The 22,444-nt window shown below is 45.2% G+C and overlaps 1 long non-coding RNA gene across 1 annotated transcript; it reads right to left on the reverse strand.

Annotated features, from left to right (window-relative positions):
• Positions 1-556: 556 nt before the first annotated feature.
• On the reverse strand, positions 557-11,472 carry LOC143644195 (uncharacterized). The gene is made up of 2 exons (XR_013156546.1): positions 11,013-11,472; positions 557-852 (listed from the first exon to the last, which is right to left on the reverse strand). It is a non-coding gene; the product is annotated as an uncharacterized LOC143644195 (long non-coding RNA).
• Positions 11,473-22,444: the final 10,972 nt, after the last annotated feature.

The following is a 22,444-nucleotide window of genomic DNA, read 5'->3' on the forward strand; positions in this document are numbered from 1 at the left end:
AAACAATTACACTTCAGGAAACTAACCTTATTTTTCTCTTTCCCTCTGAAAGGTACCCAAAATTAAAAGCAAAGATGCTTAAATCAACTGGAGTGCTTCTGGGCAGATGTTCCTAAGTGCAATCTGTCTAATGGGAAAGAGCTTTCAGGGGGAAGCGCCATCATCAGACCTCTCCACTACAACTCTACTGCAAGGCTCACCAGCAGGGTGAAGAAAAAACAGATTTCTCTGTGAATCCCTGGCCTTTTTCACATGTCAGTATCTCATCACCCAATGGACTTGCATCCCCTATAGGATTATATTATATTATATTATATTATATTATATTATATTATATTATATCATATCATATCATATCATATCATATCATATCATATCATATCATATCATATCATATTATATTATTAATGTATGTATTAACATGAAAAGATCACAGGCTTTAACATGAAGCACTTCCATGTTGGAGTCTGGTCGCCTATTAGCTATCTATTTTGTACAACTTGTTTAACCCTTCTGTATTATTTATCTATTGCTACACAAGAAAATATTCCAAAGCTTTGAGATTTAAAACAACACACATTTACTAGTTCAGTCAGGAATTCAGGTGCAGCTTAGCCTCTTCTCAGGGTCTCAACAGTCCACCATCAAGGCTGGAGGGGGCTGCTGGCACTTCCCGGCTCTGCCAGCGGAGGAGCTGCTTCCAAGCCCACTCATGTGATGGCTGGGGGTTTTAGGTTCTCCCAGGCTGTGGGACTCTGGGCCTCAGCCCCTCACTGGCTGTTGGCTGGTGGCCTCCCTCCATTCCTTGCCATGCCGGTCACAACACGGCAACAGGCTTTTGTCAAAGGGAGCCTAGCAAAAGAACAAGATGAAGTCACAGTCTCGCAGCCAACTTTTTGTAAATCAGGTGTGACCTTCCATCAGCCTTGCTGTGTTCTGTCCATTGGGAGCCAAGTGCTAGGTGCAGCCCACACTCAGGGACATGGCTACCAGGAAGTGGAGCTCATTGGGGGTCATTTTAGCAGCTGCCTGATATAGCTTCTGATCCTCAGTCTCTTCATCCACAAGTGAGTGCTAGAATAACTACCTCAAGAAATAATCAAATGAGACAGTCTATAGGTCAGCGCCTGGAAGAGGAAACAGAGTAGGTGACTCACAGACCGCAATTTCCCCTCCCATCCTCTGTCCAGCATGGCACAGTGAGAAGCTCAGAGGTTTATATACAAAAATGGCTACAAAGGTAGATTCCACTTCCAAGAATGAAGCAAGACGAACACAAGCAAGTCAGAGGGCTCCTCGGGTCACAAAACAATGGCCAGGGGAGAGAACTTGGGGATCTTTGGAAAGGGTAAAAGGCAGAGGGTTGAGGGAGTCTGTTAAGGAGTCTGGGACCTCAAAGCCAGCCTGGGTTACTAACAAAGTCTAAACAAGGACTGAGCTAGAAGCAATCAGCCTCATCATGCTATGAGTCAGGACCCCCAACTCACTTTCACAGGCCAACTTGGCCACCCTCACCAGGGGCTTGGGACAGCCCCTCAAACACTCCCAGAGGGGTTTCATAAACAGTGATGTCTCGTCTTCCCCCAAGGTCAATGCACTGTGGAACCAGCTCCGAGCATTGATCACTTTCACTTTCCTTCTCTAATTCTCACCAGTTCATTAAAGCTTGACCTTCTCGGCTACAGCCGCTACTGTGGATGTCCAGCCAGAGAAACCATTATATTTTAAAGGCTGTTAAAATGTCCAATGATATTTTAGCTTCTTTTTTTTTTTGTATTTGATAGCAAATCATCAATCACTTTTGTAAACTTCCAAATGAAAACTAGGGAGAAAAAGGTGGAGAATGATGTGAAATTATAGTAGAATGATGCAGTTAAATTTCTCTCTATCAGCTGAGGCAAGGCGAGGTGAGGTGAGATGATGGTCAATTATCTTTTTCCACTCACTGATAAAGTGTCAGCACCACGGAGGCCATCAGAGCCTGACCCATGACAAGCAGGGGCATCAATATGACAAGAGCTCTGGGAATGTGGGGCAGCTTTGCACATGAGCTGGGGCTTCTCCCACTCAAACCTTAACTCATGGGCCAGGAATGTTAGTATGAACCCTGGCCACATCCTGGACATCCCCTTTCTCTTCTGACCCCTGCCTTACTATATCCTCCCCACCCTCACCCCCCAAATTATCCTCAGAAAACAGCAGCATCAGTCCCATCAAGTACCAATATCTGCAAAGCTGACCCTGTTATTGGGCTCTCACTTTCCTGGTCTGAGTCGACGATAACGTCATTCACTCAGGATGTTTAACTGTAAACCTCCTTGTGACAAACACCTCACCTCTCCTCACTTGCCCCAACAGTTAACGGTCTCTGAGTCACCTATTGACTAACACAATGATTTGTCAAATCTGGCCTCTCCCCACCATCCCCTCTGCTGTTGCCTCCATGCCCGCCCTTATCACCTCTTCTCTAATCTACTGAAAAAGCCTCTCCGCACCTCTAGTGCTCCCTTACCCACCCACACGTGCAAGTGTGCCCCACAGTTCTCCACACTCCTGCCAGTTTGTTTCTTAAGGAATGGTTTTATCTCTCTCCTGCTCAAACTTCAGGAGCTCCCCCCTTGCTTTAGGATAAAGCTAAGGCATATGATTTCCCACAATCCCCCCAGATGCACGACATGCCATTGCCAGACAGCAGACGTTGAAGTTTTCCTCACAGGACATGGTCTTTCTTGTGTCTATGTTTCTCGTTTCATGTTTGTTTCGCTGCCAGAATTCCCTTATCACCTAACTGGTCAACTTCTACCCATCTTTCAAGACTCCAATCACACCTCCCCCTCTCTGTAGTTTTTTCTGACTCCCCTCTAGCAGTCAACCAGTCTCTTTTCTCCGCTTTCACAGAGCAATGTACATTCCTTGGCTGTAGCCCGATTTTTAACTTATATATTTGTTGCCTTCATTGGACTGCAGGGTCCTGAAGGAAAGACCATGGCTTGTTCTCCAGCAGCTGGCACCATGCTAGGAGCAGGGACACTCTGAAGGTCTGCTAAATCAATGAGTCATCATGGCCTTTGGAGGAAGACAAACTTAGCTTAGAATGTTGCTCTCCCAACTACTAGCTCTGTGACCTCAGCAAAAATTTGGTGTCTCTGAGCATCATTCCTCATCTGTAGAATGAGAATTATGTCTCATACCCCACTGTCAGGGGAATGGGAAAAAGGCAGATGTCTGGAATGAAACTGGGGTTTCCAGTAGATACCTTCAGTGGATGAAACGAAGAGAGGAAGTGTGAGAATAGAAATAGTGTAGTAATAAGCCTGACACACAGTAGGCCTTCAACTTCTACTGTCCTTATGGAAATCTAACAATTGGAGAGTAGTAAGAAAAATGAAGCTTGTCCCTTAAATACCCACTGTCTTATTTCTTTCAATTATGACTTGTTTTCTTTTGATGACTTGGAGAAATGCCAAGACATGTGGTTGGGGGCAAAAAAGCCCTGTGTTTATTACCAATGTCCCTGACAGACTCTAAGACAAACACACTGAAGAATTTAATCATCCCCCTAAGTGGCTTTGCACTCACTTGTCTGGCACCGTATCATGTGTACACACAAATACAGCTGGACAGGCAGGTAGGGAGAGCACTGTCGTGGACCAGCCTGTGCCAACATGGCACATGGCCCTAGGGGAGCCTGCTCTTGGCAGGAGTGGGATTAACACTTCCTTCCCCCAGGAAGCAGTCTCCAGGGGGACAGTAGCTCATCTTGGATGCCCAGTTTCTGGACCAGACGCATTTGGTGCTGTCCCATGGTTGGGAGGTGCTGCCTGGGGAGCCACACGGGGAAGAGTGGGAAGCAGCAGTTAGGAAACAGTCCTAAGGGGCAGGTGAAGGCATTCAGAGAGTATAGAGTAATAGGGAAAGAAGGAAAAGGGACACAGCCCAGGCACCAGGATCCAGGGACACATGAGAAACAGGAAGACAAGACAAACCTACGAATAGAGAGAACCCAGATGAAACATGGAGAATTTGCAAAGAAACAATGCAAACTGGGTAGGTTGGGATGGGGTGGGGGTGATTATCTGGGTAGATGTTGGCACAAAGATGCTAATATTTACTAGGGTAAGTCTTCCCTTTCAAATCACACAAGACCTGTCTGAACAGTGATGACCCGGAGGCATTGGACCGCAAAGGAGAAAGGGCAGCACCTCCACCCGTGATGGCAGGTCCTGTCCTGCCCAAGCCTTCTGTTGAGTAGTGCATGTGTGTCCCTGTGTAGATCTCACACCCACGGGCATCAGTAGAGCACCTGGCATGAGAAGCATTTGAGTCTTTCTGCATCACAGCTCAGAATGAAGCAGCTGGGTGTTACTGTACCTACCATCACTCTTCCAGTCACATCCTTCCCACCATCTCCTGGGGAAGCATAGGACCTTAGGGCTAGAAGATACCATATAATCCATCTATTCCAACCCCTCTATAATACATAAAACAAAGTTTCTCTAAAGGTCAAATGGATGTTCGAGGTGACATGGTTTGTGGTAGAGACAGAACTGGAATTCATTCTTCTAACATCCAGGAGCAGATTCTCTCCACTCTGTCAGAGAGCTGGGGCCACATGTCAGAGGAAGGCCACTGGAGAATGGAATTTAAATTTTTGGATAAACTGCTACTTTGTTTGGAATGATCTCTATAAGGAGCATTTTACCAATGCAAATGTAAGACAAGGACATGCTAAAGTTTTCAAGGAAGACCTCGCTGGGAGCTCCTTGGTGACCCAAATGCTGATGGTTCAAATTGAGCTTTCCGGTGTCTTGTTTAATATTACACGTCCAGAGTAATTTATCCTAATCATTTTCCTACACATTTGGTTGGATAGATTTTCTTCTCCCAAGTCTAAATTTCAGAAGAGGTATGCCTGAATGTTACTGTTTCTTTTTGAGAAGAATATACATGAGCTTGCTTTTTGTTTGTTTTTTTAATCCAATAGTTGACCCACCAGAATTTAGATATACAGACAAAAGAAGGGAATAAAGACCCATCCTCTGAGATGAAAGATAGAATTGGACTAGATCTGGCACAACACAACCTAGACCAGACAGTTCATGCTAACATAGGACACTATCTTAATATCGAATAAAACAGACATTGGTTAGCGCATTGTGGGACTGTGATAATAGACATTTGAGAATATGCAGACAGATACAACTTTGAGGTTTAGTGGAGGTTCCCCCTAAAGGTAATGCATATTCCCACCATCAGTCATCCTGGGGCAAACTCAATCTTGAGGGAAAATAAATTTTAAAGATTGGAGCTAGAAGACAAAATGGCTCCCTTCTCATTTGGGGAATCAGAATCATTCAGTTTGGTAGCAGGATAGATGGGGGATGCATGGCTCCTGCCACATGGAAGCAGATCAGCAGCTGGGCAGGGATCCAGCCCAACAAAGGACTGGGGGGTGGGTTCATATCAGTGAATTTGAAGGATAGCCAAGGCTACAGTTGATGAACTTCTGTTATATTTAAGACTTTAGTAAAGTCTTGTTAAATGTCACAGTCTGGTCTCAGTTGGGCTGAAGTGAATTAGCCTAAAGTCTAAATCCCATGTTTAAGGAGGAGGGGCCAAGGAAAGAGCTGGTGTTCCTGGTCCTGAATCCAGCTTTGGTGTTATCAATGGCAGCCTCTAGCCAAGAAGTTGGGACCAGACAGGAAATAATCTCAGTGGAATAATTTGGCAGCAGAGAAAGCAACAGGGCAGGAAGATTAGAGGACCAAGGAGAACAGAGAAAAACTGAACTACTTCCTTCAAAAGGAAATAGGGGAAAGAAGGAAGAACAGTTGATGAATCTAATTTGGGGCAATTTTCCTAGTGGGAAAAAATATACCAGGTTTTTAAGATATTTTGGTTACAAACTAGAGCAATCAACTATGGCTGGCTTAAGAAAAATTTCTTTTAAAAAAACAAGGATGAAGGATTTATTGGAAGAATAGTTTGATATCTCATGGAACAAAAGGAAAAATCGGAAAATTAAAATCTAGGAAGAAAAGGATTCTCAGACAAGGGAGTTGATGGATCCTCTACATATGATACAGGCACCAACATGGTTTGGCTCTGCTTTCCAAATCCTTTTTCTCTCCTTTTAAGTATCCAATCCAAGAAGAAAATAGCCAGAATGGCTTAAGGCAGTTTTGGTTTGGGCAAGGTAATAGAAACCTACCCCTGTTTGTAGTGGAAGAGAGGGCGTTATCTCCTTCTCATGATACTCAGGTCCATACAATAAGAACAGCTTCCTTCACTAAAGCATTACCTCTATTTTCTCCATCATCTATTCCTGTTGCCACTCCCTTTTCCCCAAGAGGACAGTAGTTGTTCTCCATTGTTGCATAACAAGCTTTCAGAAAGTTAGCAGCTTAGAACAACATGCCTCTCTTATCTCACTGAGTCCTCTGCTAAGGGTCTCAAAAAGACTGGAACCAATGTTTGCTGGGTTGCATTCTCATCTGGGGGCTCAACTGGGGAAGACTCCACTTCCAAGCTCATTCAGATGGTTAGCAGAATTCATTTCCTCATGGTTATATGACAAGGGCCCTGGATTTTTTCTGGCTGTCTGCCTAAGGCCACCTATAGTTGTTAGAGGCTGCAACTCATTGCCATGTAGGCTTCGTCAACATCAAGCGATTTGTAATCTTGATTACAAATCCTTTCACCCTTGCCATATCTATTGACTAAAAACAAGTCTTGTGTCCAGTGCACAGCAAAGGGGAGAGAATTTTATAGGGTGTGAACACTGGGGATGGGATTCATGGGGTTACCATAGTGCATGTCTGCTTCAAGGACTTATAGCCAATGAGGTTATAGGCCATCAGGATTTGGTGTCCATCTTGGCAAATGCACTCCTTTCTCTCTCACAGCTTCTCACTCTTTCTCATCAGCCTGCACATAGACACCAAGTATTCTTGTCACCAACACAGAGTAAGCCCACCGGGGCAGCCACCCAGTGTTTCTGCCTATGACTGAGTAGGAAAGCTCAATTCAGGAGCGAATGAAAGAAAGCCCATGTTGACCCTAGATCCGAACCTGATTTTCCTATATAGCTTTACCACGTACAACAACTGCTATTTTTATTCCCATCGGATCCCTAAGCCTATAACCCAATGCTTCAGAACTCAGAAGGGAGGGTTCTGATTACATAGGTCCTCACACCCCACTCTGTGTTCTGAGGGTTGATGCCAAAACAGTGAGAAACATTCGCCAGCTGGGCAAACAGCCTAACAAATGTCTCCTGCATGCCCTAACAATTTGGATATAGAAGGAAACTGAAAGCTGGTTTTGGTGGTTGTAGGCTGCTGAGACTGGAGACATATAGATCAGTATAAAGGAGAGAAAAGTACATAACCTAGCATTTGCCATGGGAACAGGATGTGTTCTTCAGAGGCCATCTCAGCCTTGACCCTGATTTTGGAAAGGGTATAGCTTATGCAGCAGACAACAAGAGTGTTTGTTAATGGGACAAGCCCTTTTCCCCATACCCTGTCCAGCTGAAAGCTCCCTCTACCTCTTCTAACAATCTGTATTTATGGCCACAGATGTGTTTTGCCACCTACTAACTTATCTGCTCTTCTATGTTTGTTTTTTTATTATCACTCCACTTCTCTCCAGCCTATTCTGGAGCTGCAAACTTTAACCAATTACCTTATTCCTTGAGGGATGAATGGGTAGAGTCAGAACAAGACAATTCTACTTCACCACAGACCACATCCTGACTGGAAAAAAAGCAAATTCATAGCAGTCATTATTTATGTGTCCACCAGAGAAACTGAGACAAAGAGAGTAAAGTAACAGGCTCAAGGACACATCAGAGTCAAGGGCCAAATGGGGAGTTAGAGCCTTTCTTCTTAACCCCTGATACCACAATACCCTCTTATTATAGAGCTGAGGTTTATTAACCCTTAACGTCCCTAGAGTCTCCTGGGAAGTGCGGTGCCATAAACAAGCCAGGAAACCAGGGACCTGTGGGGGTCAGTCCATGGGGCATCTCGGTTAAAGTGGTTAATAACCACAGCAACATGATTTATTGCTTAGTTCTGGAAGGAAGCCAACTGTCACTGCAGGCACCTCCAGCCCCAGCCCAGCTCCCTTCATTTGCATAGGTAATGGTCGTGTTATTAACAGCTCATTAGTGCCAGACCCAGGTGACTGAAAAAGCAGAGTCAATGGCCTAGAGGGAAAAAGCCTCCCTCTCACATTTTAGAAAAAACCCTACAGGACTCTTGTTCCAGGGCCTGGTGAACCAGAAGCCAACAGGATTCCAATGCAAAGGTCCCCCACCTTTCTCAATGTCTCCTGAATTCCACAAGTGCAATCTTAAATAACATCCATAAACGTAAACGCCCCTGACCTGTAGGTGGTGGGTGGCTCCAACTGACATGACGTTATCACTCAAGCTATCAGTGTAGTTCCTCCATGACTAGGTAAAGTACAAAGAACAGGTATCTTCAGCCCTTTGTATACATAAAAGACTGAGATTTAGAGAAGTTAAGTGACTTGCCCAATGTGACCTGGTTTCAGACTCAGGTCTTCTGATTCAGAGACCACTGTCCTTTTCATCAAACCACGTGCTATCATCTCAGACAGGGCAGGGGTGAAGAAAGAAGACAGAGCAAGTCTCTGAGAAATGAAATGGTACAGGTCTCTGGCCAGAGGGGTTGGCAGTGAGGGCTACAGGGGCTAGAGAAGAGGTCAAGATCAGCCAGTGGAGCATCGTCATCTTTTGGGGTACCCTTGGACTTATATTATCCTAAGCCTTCTTTCTCATTCCTTCCCAAATCACCCCCACATCCTAGATGTGGAAGCACAAGCCAAAATTAAGTTGGCATATGTTTGCCCACTCAGGGACATGCAATGAGATGAAGATCTTCCTTTCTCTCTTCACCTGAGCTCACAGCCTCACCCGACAGAATAGCCAGCACCAGCTCCGACCTAGAAGAATGTGGGCCAGGCCTACATAAAACGAGTCAGTGGGTATCAAGCAGACCAATTCTAGTTCCATTTCTGCCTCCTATATTTTCTCCAAGGCCCTGCTGCTCTCAGATCCATCTGGAACCAAATAGAAGGAAGGAGGAAGGACTTTCTGAAGTTCAGCTTAGCAAGTTTGGGGAGTTGGGGAGAGGACAGTGACAGCATCTGGGGAAATAGGCGATCAGTTTTTCCTACTGCCCACAAAAGGAAATAAAGCAAGATAAAGAAAAATTTAGCACGGGGAAAGAGCACCAAATAGCTCCTGATTTTAACTTAAACTAATTGTTGGCCTTGGGCAGGCCATTTTGATCTCTCTGGGATTCAGTTTCCTCTTCTGGAAAATGAGGGCTTTGGACTAGTCTGTCTCTAAGCTCCCTCTGAGCATGTCCACTCTATGATCCAGTTTATGACCAATTATTATGGAAAAAGAGCCTGAGGATTCTCATCAACTGGAAGAGAAACACATGCAGTCATGGGGTGATGGAGAAGTTGAATCTGAAATTCATGCTGTGCCCGGTTTGGTAACTAGAGAAGTCCACGGTCACTTCTCTGCAATAAGAGCATGTTCAAATGGTCATTTAACTCACCAAGGATTATCCGGCAAATGCCCAGTAGTTTTATCATACCACAGTACCTAGTGGGTTAGAGGCAGACGGATATTGGGAGAAAAGGAACATCAAAAACGTATCCAACGTTTAAGAGCTTATATGTTAGTAACCAGCTCACCCCATGTAGACCAATCTGACAATTAAAAACACATGGCAAGTAATCTGCTGTGTCCCATATATAAACTTTCTGTAATGAAGATTTACCACATGTGCACACATGTGAATGCATGTACATGTATGTATGTGCACGTTCCACCCGCCTTATTCCATCCAGGCCTCCATTTCCTCATCAAGAGAGGCCTCCCGGAGGAAGCCGGCACCGAAGGATGAGCCTACTACAGCCTTAGGATTGCACTAAGATCCAAGCGGACCTACAAAGCGTTGGGAAATCTGAATCTTAGAGCATCTTCATCAGACCTCGGCCTCAGGGAGAAAAGGCTTTGCTTCAAGGTCAGCACCGAGGTCCCCTCCTAGCTCTCTGGCTTTGCTCTGGGCCCTCCCCTCTCCTGGCCCTCCTCCCTCATTCCACCACTTCCCTGTCCATTTCCTGGTGCACATTTCCCCTCCCCATGGAGCCACGTGCTGCCTCGTCCCCACCTCTCCTAAGGGCAGCACATTTCTCCTATCATCTTAAAAATGTAATCAATTGCATTTGATCCAGCAAGTGCTTTCGTGAGGATGGGTTTTTAAAAAACAGTTTGAAAAAAAAAAGCAGATAAAATATAAATTAAAAAAGAAGAATAGGTCTGGTTACAATCAATAACCCTAGAATTATTGACTCCTCTTCCCATTACAGCATGATGCCGCTGTAATCTTGCTGGCAGATTCTATAAAGGGCGCATCTGTACGAGATGAGATGTCCATTGTCAAAAGTTATAATTCTCTCCAACATAACTCCCATAACAACAGCCAGGCAGTTTCAGCAGACTGATCTGGTGTCTGGGAACCACATTACATCACTCTCCAAAACCCATTTAGCATCTCTGCCCCAGAGCCATCTCTGTCCTTAGCAAGTTGGCAAGAGAAAAGGAGGCAGAACCAGAAGCCAAACTCAGCCTCAGCCTGGTGTCCTGAGCTCAGGCATTTCAGCCTTTTCTTTGCTCTTCCCAACTCCTTCTCAGAGGGGTAAAAGTGTACCCCAGCTCTTCAACCCTACTAGAAACAAAGGGATTATTCACTGTGAGGAAAAGCTGGATTTTACAAAATTTTCAGCCTAGGTTGCTGCTCCCAGGCATGTTTTTGGCCAAAGGGCAGAGGTGGGACTAGTTTCCGGAGGGTTCCCCAAGACAGGCTGGGGCAGGTAACAGGCTTATGTGAGCTAGGAAAAGAAATGTGCTTAGACAAGGTCCCAGGAAGCCAAGACTCTTGGTAATTATAGGGCCCCACACTTACCAGGAGTTGAAGAAAGTCTTCATGGAGGCCACTCGCCCTGCCAGCTAGCATCCAGCTCAGGGATCTCTTGTGAGCTTACTCTTCAATCTCCAGGTGACTGTGTGGTCAAGTGCATGAGGGGCTGGCCTGGGAGCTGTGTGACCTTGGTGGAAACCCCCCCTCTCTCAGCCTCTCCTTCCTCATCTGCCGAGTGAGAAGGTTGGACAGGACAACCTCCCAGGGCTCTTCCACATTTATGGGGAGCACTTGGCTCTCAACCTTGGAGCAGGGTGTGGGGCTGTAACTCCCATCCCCTCCAGCCTTTCCAACCACTGCCGGCTGGCAGCCCCATCCGCAGTCCAAGAAGGAGCTCTGCCTTACCCCAGAGTGTTTGGACGTCTCCCTGCCCCAAAGGAGGAAAACCAGAAAACACGGGTGGGCCCTGCCCTCCGGGAAACGCTGCCCAAATGGAAAGCAAAGCTCTGCTGGTTTTGATTATGAAGATTTACAGCCAGGAGTGAGTTTCCTTGGCAATATTGTCTGCTGCCTTTATGAGCAGCAATTACATAGCATTTGGTACCTGGGAAGGCAACAGGCGAGAGCTGAAATGGTGAAATGCTCGATCACTCCAAGGAGCACAACGCCTTTGGTAATAAATATTGACGTTCATTAAGACAAAGCCAGAATTCAATCTGTTCTGGGGAATTCTCTGCTTCCGGCTTCAAGAAGGGCCCTTATTTACCAGATGTTCCTAAGGGAATGAGACAGGCCGGCTCACCTTGCTCCCCAAGATACATTTTATTCAACTGCCTTGTCCTGGGCACACATGTGTCTGACAAGCCAATTTGAAAATGAATTTGGTACATTTTTTGAGTTGATTATTTATTCTGAAAATGAATGTGCCTGTTCCGGTCAGGCTGACAGCTCTAGGAACGAGAGACCTGGGTGCTCCCCGCTCCTACCTTGCACCTCCTCCCCCGGCAGAGGAAAGAGCCTGCAGTGAGAGGGCCAGCTTTTCCAGGCATGGAGTCGGGAGGCAGCCTCTCCATCCTCACACTGACCCATCCATGTCCACCCCCAAATAGTTTTATCCTGCTGAGGAAAAGCCATGCCTGTGACTGTGGACAAGTGGGGTGAGGTGAAAGCAAAGGGGGCTCCATCTGCTCTGCCCTCTTGTGTGTTTTAACCGGATAAGCATTTGACACCCACTGCCCAGAGCACCCTGGGGGCCTAATATAAGGGTTGAGAACCTGGGGCAGGGAGTAGGGTAAGGAGGGGGTTTTCAACCACCATTTGATGTCTGGTCCCCCAGTGTTTGGCTTTCACTATTTCTTCTGAGGTTTTTTTTTATCCTGTTTGTAATCACTAGATGAAAGATAACATGTTGGAGGAAGGTTCAGCCTCTTCCCCCAACCCTCTCCAGCTGTGCCTTGCCCATAGCCCACCTACTGGGGACCCCAGGGATCCTGTCTTTCCGGTATAGTCCTGGAAGCCTTCCTGCAGAAGGCGGGCTTCTGGGGTTTTGAAGGATAGGGAAGTTTAGGGAAGTCAGAGGAAGAGAAGAGTTGAATTTCCCACTGGGAGAAAACAAGTGCACAGAGAGATAAGGATGTGGGAAACCTATTTTGGAGACACCCGAGTCGCCTGTGGCTCAAATAGCATGAAGCAGACTTGGATCATAGAAGGCCTTGAATGCAAAGTTCAGAAATCTGGACTCTAAATTTGACAAAGTGATTAGATTGCTTTCGTTCAGCAGTTTTTTAATTATTTTTAGACCACGAAGTCCATTACTCCAATGTAGTCTTGCAAAGCACCTCCATGCACCAAACATAAAAGTGAAGCTGGTTTGATTGAACACAGACAAAGGGCTCAGAGCCCCATCCTTTACCTCCCACAGAATTCAGTCTCTCCATGGAATCTGAGACCACCTATGTCAGAATCTCCTGAGCTGCTTGCTGAAAGTCAGACCCCTGGATGCCCTCACCAGATCTAATGATCCCTATTCTCTGGGGCCATGCCCTGGAATATGCATTTTTCTTCCACTCTAGGTGATGATAAAAGCACACAGAAGTTTGAGACTATAGGGCTGGACAGGGCCGAGAGTAAAAGCTAAAGTGTGTCTTTGATTTGCAGGTCAATCCCCCATCTATAGCTGAGGAGCTTCGGCCCGCTGTATCCCCACCGCTCATCCACCTCTCTGGCATGTCATCCAGTTGCAACATGTTGTGTGTAAAATAAACACCTCCCTAGAGCCTCATTTGAATTGTCCCTGATCCAGGACCTGGAGAGCAGGGACTGGGGAGAATAAGGAATTATGAAAAAGTTGTCAGGCCCCCCAAACCCTGCATCTGACCTAGGGCCTCTACGGTACCAGAAGCCCCAGATCTGGCAACAATCATTTTTAAGCATCTTGGAAAGTACACACCCACTCTCACCCATTAGTGTAAAAAGGGGACATCACTTCCCCCCTCAGTAGTGTGAGCGATACGGTTCAGGAAGCTGATTCAGAAAACCTCAAGTCCTAAGATTCTCGGCATCCTGCTCTCTGCTGAGAATTGGGGCTGAGGCCGAGGAGCCTTTGTGGGGTACAGCTGTTTTCCATCGCACCAAGCCCCCAAATTAACACATCCCTAGAAAGGGCAGCTTCTGCCAGTTCTGTCGTATCATTATTCATGGTTGCCAGATAGAAGAGTTGAGGGAAGCAACCTTGAGCAATTAAGTGTCTAGCCTAAGGTCACAGAGCAAGTCAACATAGGCCCACAGAAAGCACCAAGTCCTCTGCAGGATTCAAGCAGCAAGTGGGCACTCTGCCCTCAGGCTCCTGCTTAGGGCACCTTCATCTCACCTGGCTCAGCAGCCCAGGCTGGCTCTGCCTCTACTCCCACACACTGCAGCCAGCTCATCACCGCCCTGATCTAAGCATCCCCTGGCACTCCAGCCTGGGGCCTCTGGAAATCAGGAGAGGCCTCTGCACAGGTAGGTGATGGCTGTCACAAAGTGAGCCCAGAGAAGAGAGGGAGGAGGGGAAAGCCTAGGTATTCAGCTTCCTCTTTAGCACTGAGACCACGAATTTGTGACAAAGGATGTGAACATGGGTGTGGGATATAAGCACAGACTCACTAGGGGAAGAAGGGGGACAAGGAAGCTGTTTGTCAAGTAGATGGAGTATAATTGGACATCTTTTATCTTGGGCTGACCCCCATCATCTTTAACTATTGATATCCCTCCTTCTTTTGGGAAACTGTTCTTGGACATGCCAATAACGCAGCTCCAATGGGATGCCGACAGCACCCGGTAGCAGGGGTGGCTGCAACTCAGGTCCAGCCAGTCACTGTTCCCCATTCTCTTGGTCAAAGCGACTGATCCAAGGGTGAGTATGAGACCATGTCTGGCCACTCAGAGCTCTCCCCTGGAAATTTTCTAGTCAGGGGTAGGGGATGGCTGTTAGAGATATAAACCTTCCTTGACAATATGGACAGGGTCTCTCTGCAGGAAGAAATAATTAAGCCAAGAAAAGACATGCAGAGAGGGGACATGGGGAGAGAATTCTGATGGCATCATCTGGGTCCCCTGATCCAGTAGTACCTGAAATTCCCAATTGCATGTACCAGTAAATTTCCTTTTTGTTTTTAAAGATAATTTGAATTGAGTTTCTGTCACTTGCCACCAGAAAACCCTGATAAATATAGAGGAAAGACTACAGAACCAATGCTCAGGCATAAAACAAGCTGTTTCATGTGGGCACAGAACTCAGGGAATCCAGCCAGAAGCACAGCAGACAGCAGGCATAGAAGAAACTGATTCTTGGATGCATCTGCTTCCATTCCTTGGGTGATGGAACTGCATGGCCATTAAAGTACTATCAAGTGCTGGTTACCTCTTAAGGGTCCTCTTAACTTGTGCTGAATGGAGGAGGGAGCAGGCAGATCTGATCAGGAGCTAGGGGAAATAAATAAATAAGTAAATTGAGGACTTTGGATCTGATCTGAGTCCTGATAAATGGAACTTTAACATCCTCACTGCACATTTAAATCACTCTCTCCAAGGTCACCAGTGATAAACCTAATCATTAAATCCTAGAGTAGGCTCTCAGCTCTGATATTTCCCCAACTGTCTGCAGCTTAGAGCACAGTTCTTAGTGCCTTCCTTCTTTAAATGCTCCTCTTCCTTGAATTCTAGAGACTGCCCTAACTTAGGCTCCATACTTTTTGGGCTGTTCTTGCATCTCTTAGAATGGCTCATTTGGATTCTCCCAGCACTGTAGTGGTCAAGAGTTCATTTTTCAGCCCAAACTCTTCCCAAGCCCTGATCCCTCTCATGCATTCCAATCACATTCCTAATTCACGGGACTCGTTTTCTTTGATCACATCTAGGGCCTCCTCTGGCTTTCTTCATACAGGGAGTTGGACCCACAACTTTCCCAGGAGCTCAGGCACCAAACTTCAGAGCAAACAATGATTTTTCCTTCCCTTCGCACCGTACAGTCCACCATCATAGTCTGTAATTTGTTTTTAATTAATGTCTCAACCATTCTTTCCTTGCCCATTCTTTTTTATTGCTACTCCTCCCTTAAGGCCTTTATCACCTTGTACCTAGACTTTGAAATAGCCTCTTTGTTGTTCTTTTCAAACATTTTATTCAACTAGCATTTATAAGATGCCTTTTATGCGTGGCGTTCTGTGTAGTCTTCTTACCCTCTAACCCATTCTGTACCCCACAACCAAATTAATCTTCCTCAAGTACTACTTTGATCACATCGTTCTGGGGCTCTGGCGCCTTCAGTGTCTCCCCATTGACTAGGGAGTAAAGCTCACACTTACCAGTCTGACATTCTAAGCCCTCCCTAATTTTTCCACAACCCGCCTTTCTGGCCTATACTCCTAGCGTTTTCTCTACATAGACCTTACACTCCTGTAAAGACACAATCTGTCTCAAGCATTACACGTTCCCATTTTTTTATTTTTTGCATACTCTATTTCCTCTACATGCAGGGCGCCCTGTGTCAGCTCTCACAACCTCAGAGCTTAGCTCAACACTTCCACTATCTCCTTCTCTTAACACGCTCGTCAGAAGTGACTCCTCTGCCCCTTTAGACTCATTTGGTTTTTACCATGCATGTGATACCTAGCACATGGCGCCTTGCACAGCGGGTCCATGGCCCATGCTCTAATTCCCCATCAGAATATTTCTTACCAAAACATCTGCCTCAGAATCATAAAGGTGTTTGTTAAAAATTCATACCTGAGGACTCCGCCCAGGGAGTTTATATTCTCAGCAAATATCTGAGGTGAATATGTTCAGTGATATGCTGTTCCTGCCTGCCCCTCTGAGGTGAAGAGTTTCTCCTATACTTGCTTTGCCCCTTGTATCCCCAACTCTCTTCTAGTGCTTAAACTGTACGCAATTTCTTTCTATACTGGGAAGACACTCAAGGTACCAAAGATACTTAGTACCTCAGGTAAGTTACAGGTTCACAGGTCCAATTCGTTTAATTCATTTTTGCAGGCATTCATGAATAGTGTTCTACAATTCGGAGTCCTATAGTTATGTCCTGCTCCCTTTGATTAATAAGCTCAAAGCTCAGGAAGAAAACCAATCTGTAAATAAAATATTACAGTGCATCGTGTGACTAGTACACTAGATGAGGGATGAACAAAATATTATGGTAGGGTGCACAGGTGGTTCAGTGGTAGAAGGTTTGCCTTTCATGTGGGAGACCTAAGTCCGATTCCTGGACCATGTACCCTCCCCCCCCCAAAAAAAAAAAACTATGATAAAGGTAGGATCACAGAGAAGGGAACAACTAACTCTTCCCTGGAAAGTTACAGAAAGGGGCACATTTGACTTGGGTCTTGAAGGATGAGTAGGAGTTCTATAGGCAGAAATGAGGGAACAGCATATGACAGTGTAAATTCTCTGAGAGAAGAGACCACATCTTTGATGACTTCATAGCCATCACCAAACTGAGAAATTTCAGGTGAAAAAGAAGCTTCAAGATGGCTGCATTCAATCACCGCATCTGGTGCTGGAATATCCTCTCAATATTTCTCTAAGTTAAAACTTGTTAAACTTTCCTAATAAGAATGTTGCACAAAGAACAATCATCAGTGTTTAGACTAAGAATGCTGTGGAGAACCTGGTTTTATTATATTACCCGTTTTCAAGACTCAGAGCAGAAATTTTTTTCTAGTCTTGATACCATAAATAGTTGTGGTTTGCCTGAGAAATTTAGATTCATTTTTGTCTCTTGGGCACTGGATTTTGTAATCAATCTTATTTCCCTCTTGCATTGACCATGGCACAGCGTATGGTGAAATTTGAGGCCAGCACCAGTGGGCAGATAGGACCTCATGACATGTCCAGTACATTCTAACCTCACTCCTGGCTTCCTAGCCTTGCCTTCCTTTTCTTTTTCTTCTCTTTTTTTTTGTTTTTGGACTTATTTTTAGTTTACTTTATCTTGCCATATTGTTTGCATCTTTGCAAACGGTTTTAAATCCTTTTTGTAAGAAGGCACATTATAAAGAAATAAAATAAATTCATGACTCTATGGATGTGCGAATGTTTTCTGATCATTCACTTTTTTTTTACTCTAAAGAAAGAAATTAGTGTAGAAGATGAATCCCTGCATTGGCAATGCTGATGGAAAGCGGGGCTAGAAAGAACAGATGGAGTAAGTTATGCTCTGAGGTCAGGGTTGTAAAAAATTAGGACTTGTAGAGAAAACATGGATTCAGAAAGGATGATGAAGTTTTAGAACAGGAAGAGATGAGAGTGGTTTTAGAGTACGAACATAAAAAGCAGAAAGCGAGTAAAAGCTTTTAGAGCAGGAAGAAGTAGTTAAAACAGGGGAGGTTTCGGGGAATAACCTTGGGGTCTTCATGCCCAGAAAGGGAGGGTCTAATTCACGGCTGCTCTGAGACTCCAGTGCAAAAGGATCCCAAGCTGAGTTTAGATGATTGCGCAGAGCACAGAACTTAAGGCCCAGAGAGAAAGGAGCTTGCCTTCCCAATGATCAAGGAAACTAAAGAAAAGCCTGCAGGCCAGAATTAGATGTTGAAAGCAAGTATAAATGAGAATGCGATTCAGAAACAACTGTAGAGGTCTGCAGTATATATGAACTCCTGCCCAAATGAATTGAATAATATGTCTGCATACCTGCAACTTACCGAAGTTATGGTACACTGAAGTCCTTCCAGTGTAGTAATACATTGTGTACAGCTAAAGCACTAGAGGAGAGATGGACTTACAGGGGGCAAAGAAGTTGAAGGAGAAAGTTCTGGCCTGAGACAGTCTGGCAGCAGCATCAGACTCTCATCTAAGTAGCACGGACAATGGCTAGGACAGGAGGCTACATCCCACTGCTGCTGGTAACTGCCCAACAACTTTCAGGTGACCCAACTCCAAATCCCAGTGCTTCAAGGGGGCACCTCAGTGGGCAGGAACGAGCCTTCACAATAGCCTCTGATGTCAGCTCAGGATCCAGGGTCCTAAAATATGATCAAATCCTAAGAAATCAGAAAGATATTTATTGAGTGGTTGCTCATTTATTCATTCAACAAACACTTTCCCTGTTCCAGGGAATGGAGATACAAAGGAGGCTAACACACACTTCTTGCCCTTAAGTTCAAAACCCAGGGGAGATATCAATAGGTAAATATGGTATTACAGAGAGTGGTGTGATTAATGTTATAGTTAAGGCAAATGCTACAGTATAGACAGGATGACAGAGAATGAGACAACTAACTCAGCCCTGTGACTTCGAGAAAGGGGCCCTATTTGACCAGGGTCTTGAGGGATGAGGAAGAGTTCTGCAGGCAGAATAGAAAGAAACAGCATTTACGAAGGTGTGGAACTTTTAATAGTAGGGTATGCTTTTGGAACACTGAGATGTTTGAGGTGATTTGAATAGAGGGTATGGAGTGGGAGTGCCAGAGATATGGCCACATATTTGGATCTGGACTCTGAAAGGTCATATACAGCATCTTAAAGAGCCTGAACTCTCAAAGCAAAGAACAGCAACCTCGGACATGTTAAAGGGAAATAACCCTTGCGGTAATCAGTACCGACTGCTGGAAAACCTCCAGGATCCTGATTTCTCACCAGCGGTCCCACTCTCAAGCTACCATAGAGTGACAGGTTTCTCATGTTTTGAGCTCCAGGGAGAGATAAAAAGGTTCGCAGGGTAAACGCTGGTGGAAAGGTCAACATGGTGGGCCTAGGAAAAGCTCCCCCTTTGCTTATTCAGGGGACCCCAGTGGAGGTCTCCAATCCCGGGGCTCAACCACCCAGTACAACGAGCGAGAGTGAAGTCGCGTGCCAGGAAAAAACATGAGTCTGTACTTCTTCCTTCAAATCAAGTTGTTGTTGTTCAAATGCATTATTAATGATCAGGGCTGCAATCATTTATAACACGGTCATCACAAAAGCAGCTGTTACCATTTACACATAGCTCTCTGTGAGTATGTTATTAAGGTAATATTTTACCATGCATGCAATTTGCTCTGGGGCTGCATGCCTAATGCTTGAACAGATCCCCCACTCCCTTCTTAGAAGTAATCACTCCTTCCTTACTTTACAGAGATGCCAAATGTCAGGGAAGGGAAAGCAAGTAAAAGAGATGAAAACAGGGAGCTGTGAAAAATGGAAGCCGGGACACAGGCGATATTTTCCCCCACCCTCTTTTCTTTCCTGCCTTTTACCCCCCTTTTTTTTTGAATGAAAAATTAAAATGCAGAAAACCTCAGGAGCCTCATAACTTTCCCATTTTTATTTAAAAATAAACCTGCAGCCACGGCTGTCTCTGCTTCTGTGTATGGAGTGCAAGTTTCAAACCCCCACAGCCCAATATTTATGTGCAGGAAAGAACACGCTTTAAAGAGAGAAAATAAATCAGGTTAGATTCTGCAAAAAAGGAGCAGGGAATTTGCCAGAAAGGAGAATTTGGCAACCAACTCAGTCCTTTGAGAACCCCTCAGCCAGCAGAGCCAGGGCAGGGATACAAAAGAGCAGGGAGAACGTGTGCCCTATTGTTCTAGTGACTTCAGTGCTTCCTGTCTGCCTGACGGGGAAGGTTGTGTGTTAGTGTGCAAGGGGAAGAATCACAGACATATTCCCTGGGTCCTGGTCTCTTCCTAATCCAGCCAAAAAGAGCAAGGAGGACAGTGCCATGCACCAGCAGCAGACATCAGACCTGCGCCCTCCTCCAGCCTCCAGAGCTTCCCTTCACTGATAGGACCGGCACTGGTCATCTGCATTGAGGGTGTGGTGGGCAGATCTTAAGACTGGACCCGAGGCAGCAAAGAAATTCCTAGGGAGACACATGGCCACAGGAGCAAAACAGAGGCTCAAATGCTGGGCTCACCTGGAGCTCTCACTTGACATCTGAGAAGAGAACTCCCTTGCCCTTTCTAATCAGGAAATAGGGGCTTTGCAAAGAGGATCAAAGAATGACCCTCAAGACTCGTTTCATGAATGAGTGTCCGATGAAAGATTACTTTAGAGGAGCCAATTCATTTAACAGTTGCAGAGTGGCATTTAGGGTCCGGCTCTATTCCGAGCACGGGGCATGAACTGATGGAAAGTAGACTGCATGGCATAGAGAACTTACCTGATCTTAGAAGGGTTGGGAAGGTGACTCAAGGAAGTTATGCAAGTTGAGAGCTGGAGGTAAGTGGAAGTTACCTTAGCAAAGGGGAAAGGAAGAACATTTCAGATGCAGCAGCATAAACATCCTGAGGCATAAGGGAGCATGGATGAAGGAACTAAGAGAAAGCCATATGCTGGAACACAGAAAGTGAAAGGAATAATGTAAGGTAAAGAACTATCCAGGACCAGATCATGGTTAGGGTTTTTGTCCATGCCTTGGGAGCAATGGAACCCCAATGCGGGGTTCAATATGAAGATCAGCATAGTCAGATATGAGTTGTCAAAAACCACTGGACTGCTCTGTGAAGAACAGACCAGGGAGGACTGCCTGTGTGCAGGGAGTTAGGGAGCTGAAACCCACAGGAGATTATGGCACTCTGGCCTAGGGTGGTGGCAAAGAATGAATGAACAAGAAGATGCCAAAAATAATTAGGAAGTAAACAGCAAGAACTTGGTGACCAACTGCATGAGGGGGAGACCCCAGGTTTCTAGCTTGTGGATTTGCCTTTCTGTATCTGGAGAGTGAGAGCAATTGAAGAGGGTCAAGAATGAAAGTGAAAATAGTGAAGTCAGTATTGCAAATGTTGACCCAGCTTTGAAACTTGCAAAGTGGAGATTTCAAGTATGCCCTGGAGTGCAGGAGAGGTCTGGATTGGAAATAAATAAAGGAGATATTGGCATATGGGTGATAACTGAAGTCAATCACATGGGCAAACTCACCTTTGGAAAGAATATAGTGTAAGAAGAAATAAGTTCCTGGGCCAAGTCTTGTGGAATTCTAATGCATAACGGTCAGATAGCAGAAGAGGATTGTAATAGTCAGGGTTCTCAAGAGAAACAGAACTAATAGGAGCTATCTGTAAATACGAGATTTATAAAGGTGTCTCACACAATTATGAGAAAACAAGAATCCAAAGTCCACAGGACAGCTGTGCGACTGGCAACTTTGATGAAGGGTCTAGACGAACTCATGGAAGGAGAGGATCGTTGGCTGAAGAAACAGTGAAAGTTCTCTCTTCTCCCTTAAAAGTCTCCAACTGATCAGATCCTCTCGTTCTGTTGAGCTGTGTTCCAGTAGCCTTGTTTCTTGAAGATGACTATATAATGAATAGCTTTTACAATGTGACTGTGTGATTGTGAAAACCTTGTGTCTGATGCTCCTTTAACTAGGGTAGGGAAGATGAGTGAAAAATATGGAATAGAAATAAACAAATAATAAGGGGAACAAAAGTTAAAGTAAATTGGGTAGATGGAGATATTAGTGTTCAGTGAGAGGGAGGGGAGAGGATAAGGCATGTATGAGTTTTTTCTTTTTCCTTTTTATTTCTTTTTCTGGAATGATGCAAGTGTTCAAAAAAAGAATGATCATGGTGATGAATACACAACTATGTGACAATATTGTGAGCCATTGATTATATAGCATGTATGGAATGTTAAGAATGTTTGTATGTTGTTTTTATGCTTTTTTTTTTCTTTCCATGGGCAGGCACCAGGAATTGAACCTGGTTCTCTGGCATGGCAGGCGAGAATGGCAGGCCATTGAGCCACTGTCGCAATGCCCTGTTGTTTTATTAATATAAATAAATAAATAAATAAACCAGCTTTCTCGTCTATCAACCAGCCATGAAATACCCTTGCCAGTGCCTGCCTGACCGGACAACGGGGCCCCATCACCTGGCCAAGTTGACACCTTAACACAACTATCACAAGGATGAACCTGTCATGGAGACTGGGAAAAAGCCCCTACGCAGGTGGAATAAATCCAAGAGAGCACAGTGTCGCAGAGGACAGAGGAAGAGGACATT

Source organism: Tamandua tetradactyla, chromosome 8 (genome assembly GCF_023851605.1).
Source record: "Tamandua tetradactyla isolate mTamTet1 chromosome 8, mTamTet1.pri, whole genome shotgun sequence".
In the NCBI taxonomy this organism is placed as follows: domain Eukaryota; kingdom Metazoa; phylum Chordata; class Mammalia; order Pilosa; family Myrmecophagidae; genus Tamandua; species Tamandua tetradactyla.